The sequence below is a fragment of the Heterodontus francisci genome, chromosome 31 (assembly GCF_036365525.1).
Source record: "Heterodontus francisci isolate sHetFra1 chromosome 31, sHetFra1.hap1, whole genome shotgun sequence".
In the NCBI taxonomy this organism is placed as follows: Eukaryota; Metazoa; Chordata; class Chondrichthyes; order Heterodontiformes; family Heterodontidae; genus Heterodontus; species Heterodontus francisci.
Window position 1 is genome coordinate 18,499,962 of NC_090401.1, and position 15,017 is coordinate 18,514,978.

Genomic DNA, 15,017 nt, shown 5'->3' on the forward strand with positions numbered 1-15,017 from the left:
TTTTAATGAAAGACACGGGTCATGCATGAAAGCCTATATATGCTCCAACATTCTGTATTGATGGAGGAGGAGCTCTACACAACAGGAAGGATATTGAGGCTTCAGAGAGGGTACAATGCAGAATCATTGGGATTCTGCCTAGTATGAGGAAATATAAATACAAAGAAAGACTAGAATAATTGTCTTCTCATTACAACAATGCAAATTATGGAACAATATGATAGAAATGTTTAAATTCTGAAAAGGTACATTCAAGTAGACACTTTCCAGTAGTTGCAGGTTCAAGAACAAGGGGCCATCGATAGAAGATTAAATTTAAGAGATTTAGAGCTGAGTGCAAGAGAAATTTCTTTACACAGAAAGTTGTAAGGCTGTGGAATTCACTTTCAGAGTTAATAGCTGAGGCTGAAACAATGAAGGTGTCAGCTTTGGCTCAGTTGGTCGCACTCTTGCTCGAGTCAGAAGGTGGTGTGTTCAACTTCGACTCCAGACACATGAACACACAATCTAGGCTGACACTTCAGTGCTTCACTCCTCTCAGGTGGGTGTAAAAGATCCCCCATGCAGTGGAGTTCTCCAGTGTCCTGGCCAACATTTATCCCTCAAACAACATCTAAAAACACATGATCTGGTCAATGATTTCATTGCTGCTGGTGGGACCATGTTGCATGCAAATTGGCTGCTGTTTTTCCTACATTACAACAGTGAATACACTTCAAAAACACTTTATTGGCTGTAAAGCACTTGAGGACATCATTAGGTTGTGCAAAGTGCTATATAAATGCAAGTTCTATGCCAACATTCGAGAATAGATTGGATCGGTGGATGAAGAAAAAGGATCTGAAGCAATTTGGAAAGCAGGGCGGATTAATGTGACTAGAACTATTTGCTCTATATGGAGGGTAATGCCAACAGGGACTGGTTGGGTGGAATGACCAGTTTCCATGTTGTAATTTCTATGGATGTGAACGTCTTTGTGTTCCAGTGCTGGACAGACTGGGTTGCGGAATTTCTTACACCATTTAAATCACACAAGGGGCTGGATTTTGTTTCCTCTGATGAGTTGAATTTCTTTGCTTCATTCTGCAAATGCAGAAGGAGCAGTTTGGGGACGGCAGCAAAGTGTGAGTCTGCTGTCATATAGCAGCATTTCACAGAGCCAGGCAGTGATCTCATGGTGCTGTAATGCTGAGGAAATGTCTGGAAAGGGCATGTCCTCACTGATCGGCAAGTTCAATTCCCCAACTTCCCAGCCCTTGGCAGCAACTTAACTTCATCTGGAAATTCTTGTAATCGGACATTGACTTCTTCAACTACATTAACTCGACACTGATCACTGATATCGTTACTCACGAGGCCTATGTTTAGGCTTCATTACTATAGAGCGGAGAGGAATTTTCCGATCTCATGCTCCCAACAGGGAGCTCACCCACCAGAGAGCATATGTCGAAAATCTGGTCATACACCACGCAGGTTTCTCTGACCAATTTGTGGTTTGCATTGCCAGTTGGCGAGGCCTTCTGCTGGGAGTGTGCTGGCTGAAGTTTACCTCTGAGGTAAATAAAAACAAGAAATGCTGGAAATACTCAGCATTGACCCGAAACGTTAACTCTGCTTCTCTCTCCACAGATGCTGCCAGACCTGCTGAGTATTTCCAGCATTTCATGTTTTTATTTCAGATTTATTGGGATTCTGCCAAACATGCTCCAAAGTTTCAGCAGAGGAGCAGGACAAGGCTCGAGGAAATTTGTTTCCTTCATTCCCTTTCCTGACCTGGTCTTTTGCTGGGGAAAGCTGCCATTGTGCCTCTTTCCCTTCTCTCCCCTACTTTCCTGCAGGTACTGGCTCACACTAGGATTAAGTTCTGCAAGTGCTGTAGTACCTCATCAAAGGGCCTAATCTTCAATTGTGAGTCTAGAAGATAAAGCAAAGTGGGGTGCCTGACCATGGAAATTGGTGAATCACTTCTGCCTCCAACCCTGTCCTCACTCAACATCCACATGGGCGTGTGCTTTCCAGCAGGGGGACTGCTTTGCTGTCAAGAAGTGGGAACCCTGCCTGACTCTTCCATGGCCTGACCAGGGCCACTGGGGCATTGATAACATTCTTCCAGCCACTGTACTGGAGATCAGATAACTCAGTATAGACATCAGATTAACTCTGAGATGTTCCTGATCGTTACGGCTCATTTGTCCACTTAGCTTTCAGTTCAGGGGCTTTCCAGCTCTTTAACTGCACCTCATCTCACAGGAAAACAAACAAGTTCAGGCAGATACCAGAAACAATAGGAACATAGGCCAAGAATAGGCCACTTAGCCCCTCAAACCTGCTCTGCCCTTTAATAAGATCATGGCTGATCTGTGGCCTTAGTCCATACACCCACTTTTGCCCCATATCCCTAATAACTTAGGTTAACAGAAATCTATCAAACGCAGATTTAAAATTAACAATTGACCCAGTCTCATTTGCTGTTCGCAGCAGAGAGTTCCAAACATCTACTGCCCTGTGTGTGTACAAGTGTTTCTTAACTTCACTCTGAAAAGCTTGGCTTTAATTTTTAGATTATGTCTTCTAGTCCTAGATTCCCCAGCGGAAATGGTTTCTCTCTAGCTACCCTATCAGTTCCCCTTAATAGCTTGAAAACTTCGATCAAATCACCCCTTAACCTTTTAAATTCCAGGGAATACATCCCTAATTTGTGTAATAGCCCTTCGTAATTTAAATCCTGGAGTCGAAGTATCATTGTAATAAATCTACGCTAGATTCCCTCCAGGGCCAATATCTTTCCTAAGGTGTGTTGCCCAGAACTGCTCACAGTTTTGTGGTCTGAGTAGGGCTTTGTATAGCTGAAGTATGACTTCTATCCCCTTGTATTCTGGTCCCCTAGATATAAAGACCAGATTATTTGTTTCTACCTGTCCATGGAATTTTAATGATCTGTGTACATGGACCCCGAAGTCCCTTGGACCTCCACTGTTTCTAGCTTTTCACCCAAACCAGAAAAAGCCAAGTACTTTGATTTCACCTATTCAGTTATTAATACAGAGGCAGAATGATGGTAAACTAATGCCTCCAACATTATTCACCAGCCCCATCAGTGTGGAGTGGAGACTGAAGTGCAGCTGCTGCTGGTCCCCTGGAAAGACACAGCGACAAGATAGAAATGGACGATAAAGCTCCTTGAAGCTTCTTCACCGAAACCCTTCCCCAAACCCAACATCCAACAGTTCCATAAATGATTTCAAACTTTTTGCCTCCACTACCCACCATCTGTAGGACAAAAAAAATTTAAAGTCAAATTCAAGAAGAAAGTATTGCAAGCTCAGAAACTCATTGAATCATACAGCAGAGAAAGAGGCCATTTGGTCCATCGGGTCTGGGCCAGCTCTTTAAAAGAACTATCCAATTAGTTCCACTCACATGCTCTTTCCTCATTTTGAAAGTTATTATTGAATCTACTTCCGCCACACTTTCAGGCAGTGCATTCCAGATCATAATAACTCACTGTGTAAAATAAATTCTCCTCATCTCCCTTCTAGTTGATCTATTGCTGGGGAATGGAGCACTTTTCCTTTCATTTCAGCATCAGCTAGAGGTTAGATGCAGAGTAATATGCATCAGCTCCAATCCTTACTGCACCAGTGTGGGTGTTTTCCATTATGTGGCCTTTAGTGCTAAATACTGCAGTTAAATTATCAGATCCGCTGTTGGTTGAGAGATAAATATTGGCCAGTACACTGGGGAGAACTCCCCTGCTTTTCCTCAAATAGTGCTATGGGATCTTTTACATCCACTTGAGAGGGCAAATGGAGCCTCGATTTAACGTCTCTTCTGAGTGATGGAACCTCCAACAGTGCAGCACTCCATCTGTACTTCACTGGAGAGTCAGCCTAGATTTTGTACTCAAGTCTTTGGAGTGCGACTTGACCTGGGGAGAGAGTGCATCACTGAGCCACAGCCAATGGTAATTTTATATTTGTCTTAAAGCAGATTGCACGAACTCGTTCAATGTGGAAGCACTTTTATCCAGAGAGTCTATGGACTTTATAGTACAGGAATTGGAACTGCCACACTGGTGCAGTGATGCATGTTCATCTGACGTTGTGCCTTAGCTCTATTATTGGGACGCCTTAGAAAAAGCTTTATTCTGCAACTGGTGTGTGCTGTACCTGACTGGGATTACTTATGTTGGCAGCGGGTAGAAAAAAATTGGTGACGCTTTGTGATCAGGTTGAAGAATGTCAAGTGCGATTAATGAAACAAAAATGAATCAATGATAAAATACAGGGAAGGTTTTCAGTTGCTAAAGAGTTTGCTCACTCTCTGGATTTGCAGATTGACTTTAGAAGGATTAAACGGGCATCAATGTGCAAGAAACATTCTTTCTCCATCTCTACCTCTCAACTGGCTCCATCTGTACAAATCACCCCATGGACCCCAGTTATTCGATCAAAGATCAATATGTTATTATGCAAAATGTATGCATCTTCCTGGGGAATGGTACCACCATGCTATGGTTGTCGGGTTACACTGTGGTGTGGCCTGCAACATGTTGCAGTGATCACTTTGACCAGAATGCAGATAAAAGGAATTACAAATGGCACTCATTGGGGGTGCAGGGTTTGATTTGTTTGCAATTCACGATAAAACAACAAGTGTTCTTTCTAAACTTGTTTATGATTTTGTCACATATCAAACAGACCTCAGTGACAAAATTAGAAAAAAACTCCACACTAGTTGACAGACTGAGAACTCCGAGTAACTCAGACATCATCTGAAGTACTGTGTTCGGTTTTGGGCACCATGCCTCAGGAAGGATATATTAGCCTTGGAGTGGGTACAATGCAGATTCCCCAAAATGATACACAGGCTTAAAGAGTTAAGTTATGAGTCAGGTTGCATAAACTTGGTTTGCTTTCACTTGAGGTTAGAAGATTGAGGGGTGATCCAATCTGGATGTTTACAATGGTAAAAAGATTCAGTAGAGTAGAGGCAGAGAAACTGTTTCTTCTGGTGGGGGAATCTAGGGCAAGGAGGCACAATCTTAAAACTAGAGCTAGGCTGTTCAGGAGTGAAATCAGGAAGCACTTTTTCACACAAAGGCTAATGGAGATCTGGAACCGCTTCCACAAAAGGTTGTGGATGCTGGGGGTCAATTGAAATCTTCAAGACTGAGATTTTTCTAAGATTGTCAAGGGGTCTGATCAGAGGCAGATAAATAGAGTTGAGGTACAGATCAGCCATGATCTATTTGAATTGTGGAACAAGCTGAATGGTCTGCACCTGTTCCTACACTCCTATGTAGCTATATTATTGAACTATATCATTAGCACCATGGACCATAATGTGAACGATTGTAGAAGTGGACCTCTAGGTTATTCACTATTAGCAACTGTAGGCACACCAGCCATTGCCAATTTCAGCACAAGAATTTAGGGCACGTTGCCCTAGTAACAAGGGCCACAAGTCAAGATACACATGACAAAACATAAAAATGTAACTTTTGCAGCATTCCCTAATCTCTTGCTCCTGGATTTGGGAAGAAGCCCTCATCACAAAGCTCGGAATAAACCTTTGAAAGCCACTGTCATGTTTCAGGATTTTGAGACCATTTTTCCACAGAAAGAATTGGAGAAAAAGTTATATTTTAAAGTTGTGGTTCTTAAAGCAAAATATGTGCACAAACGTTTCTTTTTTTTTTAAAAAATGCTAATGATCAAACCATTGAAGTTGTTTCACCAAGATTGAAAACCAGAAGCAATTTATTTGCCAGTCTTCGTCATTGATAAACACCTCACGCCCATTGTATTGGGAAGTCTCTGGTCCTCGGCACTCAGCCGGTATTTTATGGCATAGATCCCCTCCTCTGGTTGTGAACATGGAAATAAAATGTCAAAAACACAGACTGAAAGTTAAGATTTCAAATGCCAGCTCATCCAGTCTTAGAAGGCTAGGATTCAGGAAATTAGTTGGAAATTATTTTATTTAAGTTAAGCAAGGTGACCTGCTGATGCCTTGAATGTTCACTGTTTTGTATTACTCTGTGATGCCAAGTCGCAGTGATTAAATTGAGCCCAATCATTAACCATTGCTCTCTATGTTCACTTGCTGCCTGCCAAATAAAACCGCTTAAGGTTTAATCCTGGCCTCATCTCACTAAAGTTAATAGTCCACCTACTGAAAGCATGAGTAAGGGCAGATGTGAAATACATTGTATCCAATTTGCATTTTAAGGAATACACATCATTCGGTCCCTGGGCTATCATATAAGTACATACTGACCGTGTGGGTCAACTCTGGAACATCAGGGACATGGGATCCACTTACAGCAGTGACCAAAGACACCGAATGAGAGAAGGTATCTAACAAGCAGACACAAACTTGTTGCTGGCACCTATAATACATGCTCACCTTGTGCTGCGATGCTTCTCTAAAGGTCACATGCCCCTCATACAACCCAGAACAGTCATGGGAAAGGCAGTCTGTGATTCCATATAAAGTGGAAGCAGGCATTGATTCAAACACTATGGTATAACCTCTATAATACAGTTAAACCTTTCATTTTCCTCAAGGGCTGTGGGGGAGGGGGGATTGTGACTAAGCCCGGTACCAAGCTGGCTTGTTCTGAAAACTCTTCATAGAATTATATAAACATCACAGCACAGAAATAACTTGGTCTAGAAACAACAGGCCACCCACCAGAGTTCATTTAACCCTATCAACATAACCTTCTATTCCCATCTTCCTCATATGTTTATGTAGCTTCCCCTTAAATGCATCTATGCTATTTGCTTCAAACATTCCATGTGGTAACAAGTTCCACATTCTAACCACTTTCTGAGTAAAGAAGTTTCTCCTGGATTCCCTTTAGGATTTATTAATGACTAACTTATATTTATGGCCCTAATTCTGCTCTCCCCAACATGTAGTAACATCTTCTCCATGTCTACTCTATCAAACCCTTTCATAATCTCAATAACCTCTATCAGGTCACCCCTCAGTCTTCTCTTTTCTGGAGAAAAGAACCCCAGCTTGTTCATTCTTTCCTGATAGTTGTATCCTCTCAGTTCGACTAATATCTTTGTAAATTTTTGTTGGACTTTCTCCAGTGCTTCTATACGTTTTTATAATAGAGACCAGAACTTTGCACAGTTCTCTAAGTGTGGTCCAAACTAAGTTTAAGGTACGAACTTGAAAACTTTATCAACTTCGCTTCTAATTTCCACCCTTCTCTCACCTTTACATGGTCCATCTCCGACATTTCCCTCCCCTTCCTTGACTTCTGTCTCCATCTCTGGGATGGGCTGACTACTAATATTCATTATAAGCCCACTGACTCCACAGCTACCTCGACGACACTTCTTCACACCCTGCCTCCTGTAAGGACTCCAATCCATTCTCCCAGTTTCTCCGTCTCCGACACATCTGCTCTGATGATGCTACCTTCCATGACAGCGCTTCTGATATGTCTTCCTTTCTCCTCAACCGAGGATTCCCCCCCCCCCACTGTGATTGACAGGGCCCTCAACCGTGTCTGGCCCATTTCCGGCACCTCTACCTGCACCCCTTCCCCTCCCTCCCAGAACTGCGACAGGGTTCTCCTTGTCCTCACTTTCCACCCCACCAGCCTCCACATCCAAATCATCATTCTATGCCATTTCTGCCACCTCCAGCATGATGCCACTACCAAAGGCATCTTCCCCCCCGCTTCCCCTGTCAGCATTCCAAAAGGATCGTTCCCTCCGCGACACCCTGGTCCACTCCTCCATTACCCCCACCACCTCGTCCCCTTCCCACAGCACCTTCTCCTGCAATCACAGGAGGTGTAATACCTGCCCATTTACATCTTCTCTCCTCACTATCCAAGGCCCCAAACACTCCTTTCAGGTGAAGCAGCGATTTACATGTACTTCTTTCAATGTAGTATACTGTATTCGCTGCTCACAATGTGGTCTCTTCTACATTGGGGAGACCAAACGCAGACTGGGTGACCACTTTGTGGAACACCTCCGCTCAATCCGAAAGCATAACCCCGAGCTTCCGGTTGCTGGCCATTTCAACACCTCCCCCTGCTCTCATGCCCACATCTCTGTCCTGGGATTGCTGCAGTGTTCCAGTGAACATCAATGCAAGATCGCGGAACAGCATCTCATTTACCGATTAGGCACACTACAGCCTTCCAGACTGAACACTGAGTTCAATAATTTCAGAGCATGACGGGCCCCCCATTTTACTTTTCTTTTTAGTTATTTTTTCTTTTGTCTTTTTTATTTTTTGCGTTTATTTTATTTTAGTTAGTTCAGTTTGTTTCTACTGTGCCTACCCACTGTGTTTTTTTCATGTTTGTGCTTGTGGCTGTTCAGTTTTCAGTCCATTAACACCCTATCTGTACTAATGCTTTATCTTTCAGCACACCATTAACATATTGTTTGCCTTTGCTCCATGCCCTTGACCTTGTCCTATTGGCACCTTCTTTATTTTTTTTTAATTTAATTTTTTATTTTGTTTATTTGTTTTATTTATTTATTTTATTTAGAGATACAGCACTGAAACAGGCCCTTCGGCCCACCGAGTCTGTGCCGACCAACAACCACCCATTTATACTAACCCTACAGTAATCCCATATTCCCTATCACCTCCCTACACTAGGGGCAATTTACAACGGCCAATTTACCTATCACCTGCAAGTCTTTGGATGTGGGAGGAAACCGGAGCACCCGGCGGAAACCCACGCAAACACAGGGAGAACTTGCGGCAGTACCCAGAATCAAACCCGGGTCCCTGGAGCTGTGAGGCTGCGGTGCTAACCACTGCGCCACTGTGCCGCCCTTTTGTTATCGCTTGCCCCACCCCCGCTTTACTTGCTTAAAATCTTTCATTTTTCTTATATCTGCCAGTTCTGAAGAAGGGTCACTGACCTGAAACGTTAACTCTGCTTCTCTTTCCACAGATGCTGCCAGACCTGCTGAGTATTTCCAGCATTTCTTCTTTTTATTTCAGATTTCCAGCATACACAGTATTTTGCTTTTATTTAAGGTAACTTCGCTGTTTTTGAATTCCAGCCCTCCAGAAATGAACCACATTGTTCTGTTTCCATTTTATTTGGTTCTGTTAACCTGTATCACTATTTTTAATTGGTGAATCTGTACCTCTGGATACCTTTGTCCCTCTACTCCATTTAGACCTGTGTTTTCCAAGGGGCATGTGGACTCATTATTCCTCCAACCAAAATGATCCGCCTCACACTTACTTATATTGAAATCCATTTGCCATTTACACATCCATTCTGTGAGTTTATTAGTGTCTTCTTGTATTTTATCACAATCTTTCTCAGTATTAACTATACCTCCCAATTTAGTGTCATCCACAAATTTTGCCATTATACATCTCATTTTTTTTTACTTGTTCGGGGGATGTGGTTGTCGCTGGCTATGCCAGCATTTATTGTCCATCCCTAAGTGCCCTTGATTCCAGAGTCCAAATTATTTATGCAAATGGTGAGAAAAAGGGATCTCAGCACCGACCGCTGTGGAACACCATTTCCCACACTGCACTAGTCGGAGTTACTGCCTTTACCCTCTTCCTCTCTGTTTGCTGTTTTGTAGCCAGCTTGCTATCCATTCTGCTACTTGTTCCTTGACTCCACATGTTCTGACCTAAGTTGTGCAGTACCTTATCAAATGCCTTTTGAAAGTCTACATATATTACATCCACTGCATTACTTTTGTCTAGTCTTTCTGTTACTTCTTCAAAGAATTCAATAAGGTTGGTCAAACGAGAAATCTGTATTGACTATTCTTGATTATACTTTCGTTTCCTAAATGTTTTTCTATTAGATCTTTCAGTAAAGTTTCCATTATCTTTCCTACTCCTGACGTTAAGCTAACTGGTCTACAGTTTCCTGGATTTGTTCTATCTCCCTTTTTAAATATAGGAGTAAACGTAGCTGCCTGTTCTCTAGCACTCTTCCATTTTCGATTGAATTTTTATATGTGTAATAATACTTCTGCTGTCTCTTGCCTAGCTTCTTTGAGTATGTGTGGATGCAATCGATCTGGGTCCAGGGTTTTATCCTCCCTAAGTTTGTTTAGTTTATCAATTATCCCCCCCTTTCTTTCATAAAGGGTTTTGATATCCTTTTTAATCTCTTCTTCTAATGTCATATCCACCGTGTTAGTTTCCCTGGTAAATACTGAGGCAAAGTATCTAATAATACTGTCACTTAGAGTTGCCATTCTTGCTGTGAGGTGAGGGTTGCCATGGAGATTGGTACAGAACATTTAAAAGGATTAAATCGTCCCCAAACCACGTGTCACAAGAACGGCCAGGCGTTGGACTTGGTTCTACAGTACCTGAAGTATGAAGCTACCAGTGCTCACAGGATTGAGGGGAACAGCATCAAATGAGGACCCAGTGCTTTCAGACAACAAGAGAAAGGACTTCAGGCTGCATATTGGTGGCTCATAGCAAGACAGTGACTCAGCTCCATTAGGAGACAACTGGCAGAAGGTAAAGAAAGAAACTTTTTACAACCTCAGAATGTTCAAAAGCATTTATAGCCACTGAAGTATCTCAGAACTTTGGTCCCTGTTGTAATGTGGGAGCCAATTTGTACAGCAAGGTCTCACAAACAGCAATGAGATAATGACCGGGTCGTCTATTTTCAGTGATGTTGGTTGAGGACTGAATTGCCCCTGCTCTTCTTACATAGTGGCCTTGGGATCTTTTACACCCACTTGGGAGAGCAGACTGGGCCTCACTTTAACATCACATCTGAAAGGCAGCACCTCCAACTGTGCAGCATTCCCTCAGCAGTGTCCACGTCCCTGCAGTGGGACCTGAACCCCCAATCTTTTGAGTTAGAGGTAAGAGTGTTACGCACTGAGCCACGGTGCTATTTTGGGCCTCTCTTTAATGAAGTCTGGGAGTCCCTCCAGGTCACTTAAATCTCAAGAAGATTCAAGGCAGCAAGTCAAACTATATTTCTTGGCAGAAATAAAAATGCAAGGATGTGTGTGATGAATTAGCGGTCGAGTGTCTCAAAGGAGCTGGCCCTGTTAAACATCTTAAGTTCATTGTTTGGGAATCTCTGGAGCAGTGGCAATCATTCAGATGCTTCAGCCTAGCTCATTTCTGGGAGCCTGTTCTCAGCTGGTGTCCTGGTTTCCTGCACTGATGAATTATAGAATGAGGAATTTAAATATGCATGGAAATGAACTGAGTGAGCACATTAGTAACAGATCTGCCACAAATTCATTGAAAAGGGTCAACTCTGCTACAGTATTTTTTTAATGTATATTTATATGCACCAATGAAAGGTGTTTTTACAAATGACAGATGCACAATCCTTCCACCGTCGCTGATTCTCTACAGTGTTAATATAATAGATCATAGTGAGATACAGCACTGAAACAGGCCCTTCGGCCCACCAACTCTGTGCCGACCAACAACCACCCATTTATATTATTCCTACATTAATCCCATATTCCCTATCACATCCCCACCTTCCCTCAATTCTCCTACCACCTACCTAATGCTGGAGTGTTATGGGAACGATGGCATCATAGACCCATAGACCTGTGAATGTACCTTTGGGTAAGGGCTACTGGATTCAGTGCAGCAAATGAGGGCAACGTTTGCACTGCATTGTACAACAGAGCCCGACATCAGTGCAAGGAACTGCTGCCAGTGCAAACAAGGGTGGGGGTGCAACACACTGAGGGGGGAGGGGATTCTGACGCACTGAGGGGATAGGGGAGCACACTGAGATCAGTCTCCCAAAAAAAATGGATTAAAAGGCCGGTCAGTAAAAGAATAACTAATGTTGGTCACAAACAAGCTGCATTAGAGCTCATCTGTCAGGAGGCCTGTCGCTATTTGGCTGGATGGGGGTGGATTTACCCCATCAGCTACAATCTGTAAGTTTGTCTCTCTCTCTCTCTCTGCACTGTGCTGAAAGGGTGGAATACATGTCAGTGTTTGCACCATGACTGATTTTCTGTTTAGCTGGCAATCAGCTGATTCTGCCAGTCTGGGATTCTCAAGTCTCAATGTTGTTTTTCTGCCAGTCTGATTCTGCCAGTCTGGGATTCTCAAGTCTCAATGTTGTTTTTCTGCCAGTCTGATTCTGCCAGTCTGAGACAATTGAGCTTCAATGCTGCTTTTCTCCATCATGCTGTTTAATATCAAATTGTACTGATCAAAGTGGGACAGTTACTGGAAATTGGGAAGTTTTCACTATCAAATTTTTGCAGCATTTAAGTGATTAATTTTAATGTACATGACTTTCAGTAAAGTTCACTTTTGCATCCAATTCATGGAATATTCTTTGCACTGATAGAGTGTCCCTTCTCGAAGTTTTGTTATCAGTGTCAGTCCACTGCAAGGACACTCTCTTCCTTCAGGCACATTGTTCAAGCATGTCTACTCTGCTTAGGTAGTGAAGAAGTCTGGAGTATCACCAGTTAAATAATAAATATATATGAGTAAGATTTTCATGCACTCAAAACCCATTCACTTACACAGTATTTGGACTCTGTAGATTACATGCTCATGCATTCAGACCGGTTTCCTTTTAAATCCAATTTCTCTGGCACCTATCAACATCCTAGGGGCTACCATTGACCAGATACTGAACTGGAGTAGCCATATAAATACCGTGGCTACAAGAGCAGGTCAGAGGCTAGGAATCCTGAGGCAAGTAACTCACTTCCTGACTCCCCAAAGTCTGTCCACCATCTACAAGGCACAGGTCAGGAGTGTGATGAAATACTCTGCACTTGCCTGGATGGGTGCAGCTCCAACAACACTTAAGAAGCTCGACACCATCCAGAACAAAGCAGCCCGCTTGATTGGTACCCCATCTACAAACATTCACTCCCTCCACCACCGACGCACAGTGGCAGCAGTGTGTACTATCTACAAGATGCACTGCAGCAATGCACCAAGGCTCCTTAGACAGCACCTTCCAAACCTGCAACCTCTACCAACTAGAAGGACAAAGGGCAGCAAATACATGGGAACACCACCACCTGCAAGTTCCCCTCCAAGTCACACACCATCCTGACTTGGAACTATATCGCCGTTCCTTCACTGCCACTGGGTCAAAATCCTGGAACTCCCTTCCTAACAGCACTGTGGGTATACCTACCCCAAATGGACTGCAGCGTTTCACCACCGCCTTCTCAAGGGAAATTAGGGATGGGCAATAAATGCTGGCCTGGCCAGTGACGCCCACATCCCACGAATGAATAATAAAAAAAAAACCTGTTCCTTTAAATCCAGTTTCTCAGACCCCTGTCCACCTAAATCTAATTTTTCAGACCCTCTCTCTTTAAATCAAGTTTCAGTTTCTCAGACCCTGCCCCTTTAAATCCAGTGTCTGTTTCTCAGACCCCTGTCCCTTTAAATCCAGTGTCTGTTTCTCAGACCCCTGTCCCTTTAAATCTAGTCTCTGTTTCTCAGACCCTATCCCTTTAAATCCAGCGTCTGTTTCTCAGACCCCAGACCCTTTAAACCCAGTGCCAGTTGTCCCTCACTCTACTCAGTTCAATGTTGCAATTCTCACTTTTTTGACTGAGCAACATGTGGAGTCAGATGCTCCCTGCAATCAGCCCTTCCAGTTCATGGTGAAAGATTAATTCCCAGTGTCTTCCAGAAAGTGAAATAAATGAAAGAGCCATTACTGTACATCGCAGAGCTGTCACCTCACGCTGGAGGATGAACTAGAGCCCAACACATCACTGACCAAAAATAATTAGACACTCCTTATTCCTTTAACTTATCTTGGTTTTGTTGTATTAAATTTTTGACAGTATTTCAGCTCTAACTGGATGCTTCCCCATGTCTCAATACTGTCAGTAATAACTTGTTACAATCCGAAAAAAAAAATTCAACAGGAAAATCAAAAATATCTCTCAGCTTACTGACCTTAAAGATTTTCAGCCGTCTGCAGCTCAGAAACTTCAAAGGGGCTTCCTGTTAGATCTTAATTCACGGACCGACCCTCTACTCAACCGGAGCAGACTCGCAGTGTGCAGTCTGTGATGCTTGAAAAGGCTTTCAGTAAAGCAAAAGTGTTCCTATACTAACAGAATGCCTGCAGGAAACTCTCTCCGTCTCTCTCTCTCTCTCTACATCTATCTGTCTGTCTGTCTCTCTCTCCCAGCAAGCGGTTTGCTAATAGAAGCTGGACCCACTTCCTTCCAGATGTTCCCAGACGCTCATTAGCTAATTACAGAGACTGGGGGGAGGGAGGAAGGTGGGGGGGGGGGGGGTGAGCAGTGGGGAGGGGGGTGGGAGGAAAGAATGCTGACTTCACATGACCTTGAGAAGAAGGAAAACCCCCAAAAAAGGACACAAACTTACCAGGATAGCAGCTCCCCCAGAGCCTCTCTGCTTCTTCCCTGTCCTCGCTGCTCAGTGCCTGCAGCCTCGGCAGAGCTGGAGAATCAGTTGACAGGAGCCAGGAGCTCTTTGGCTGGGAATTGGGAAAAGAAAAGATCTGTTTAACATTAAAGCAGCAGCAACAGGAAATACTTGCCAAGGGGTTGGTGTATTCCCCTGTGCTGAAAACATTTCACAGTGTAGTTTAGTTAATAGTCTCCCCAGGTCCAACCAACAGTGTACTTAGTGTAATTATGTCTATTTTAAACCCCCAGCCACAGAAACATTTTGTAGTTATTTGGCATTTCAGGACGGGGGGGTGGGGGGTGGAGGTCATAAGATGTCACAGAGAAGGTGGGAAAATAGCAAACTGTTTATAGGTTCATTTTGTACAGAAATGTGAATAACTGCAGTGCAATGTGAACTCTTGATTTCAGTCAGTCATTTTCCCTAAGTGGGTCAAATGTTTATGCAGTTTTCCCAAGTGATGATTAGTTGAATATCAGTGCAAATTATTGACTTACTATAATGAATCCTGACTGGCTTTGCAACCTCTATGAACTGTCTCTTTCATCTGAGCTGAAACTGATGGGATAAATTCTCCTGGATGTCTGTGGAGAGTTTGGGGAGAT

At 43.2% G+C, this 15,017-nt stretch overlaps 1 protein-coding gene across 6 annotated transcripts in view; it reads right to left on the reverse strand.

Annotated features, from left to right (window-relative positions):
* LOC137347082 (protein eva-1 homolog B-like) overlaps window positions 1-15,017 on the reverse strand; it is an 89,545-nt gene that overhangs the window by 47,302 nt on the left and 27,226 nt on the right. For 4 of the 6 annotated variants that reach the window (XM_068011140.1, XM_068011136.1, XM_068011138.1 and 1 more), the window contains exon 2: window positions 14,368-14,479. The gene's annotated coding sequence lies outside the window, so the exon portion shown is untranslated. Of the gene's footprint in view, window positions 1-13,929; window positions 14,182-14,367; window positions 14,480-15,017 lie in introns of those variants that run through there. The other 2 variants (XM_068011141.1, XM_068011139.1) reach the window with 1 other exon arrangement.